We start from the raw sequence: 479 nt of genomic DNA on the forward strand, positions 1-479 counted from the left end.
ACACAAAGAGACACAAACGTGGCGACGTGAGCAATATGAACATATTGTCACTGCATTCGTGCCACCAGATCAGAAGAAAGGGAGACAGACCTGCTGGTCCTCTCTTCTTATTCTTCTTACTCTTGTTGCGGTGGTTGAGCTGGGAAAAGGCCTCTGCTGCCTTTTGCACCTGCGCCACAAAGATTTCTATGTCGTCCAGGGCACAGTTGAGGATTTGCTGTGGGAGACAAATCCCGGGGTTTAGCATGTAGAATACAGCATCGTGAGACAGTGAAAGGAGCTGTACAATATCATCGTGGATAAAAATAAAAATAAAAACAAACACGCACCACATCTTTCTCAATGCGCTGGGCCAGCTTTTCATGCGACTCCGTGTCATTTTGTCCGGGGGCTTGTCTAGCTACATCCACACACACACACACACACACACACACACACACACACACACACAAACAAAACATAAGAACGCCGCCACTGAC

At 47.4% G+C, this 479-nt stretch overlaps 1 long non-coding RNA gene across 1 annotated transcript; it reads right to left on the minus strand.

The window, feature by feature from the left end:
• Positions 1-104: 104 nt before the first annotated feature.
• On the minus strand, positions 105-417 carry LOC147819922 (uncharacterized). The gene is made up of 2 exons (XR_015438641.1): positions 330-417; positions 105-217 (listed from the first exon to the last, which is right to left on the minus strand). It is a non-coding gene; the product is annotated as an uncharacterized LOC147819922 (long non-coding RNA).
• Between the last annotated feature and the right edge of the window lie 62 nt (positions 418-479).

This window comes from Seriola lalandi, unplaced genomic scaffold (assembly GCF_002814215.2).
Source record: "Seriola lalandi dorsalis isolate HSWRI2012SDOR001 ecotype SW California unplaced genomic scaffold, Sedor1 jcf7180002018459, whole genome shotgun sequence".
Taxonomy (NCBI): Eukaryota; Metazoa; Chordata; class Actinopteri; order Carangiformes; family Carangidae; genus Seriola; species Seriola lalandi.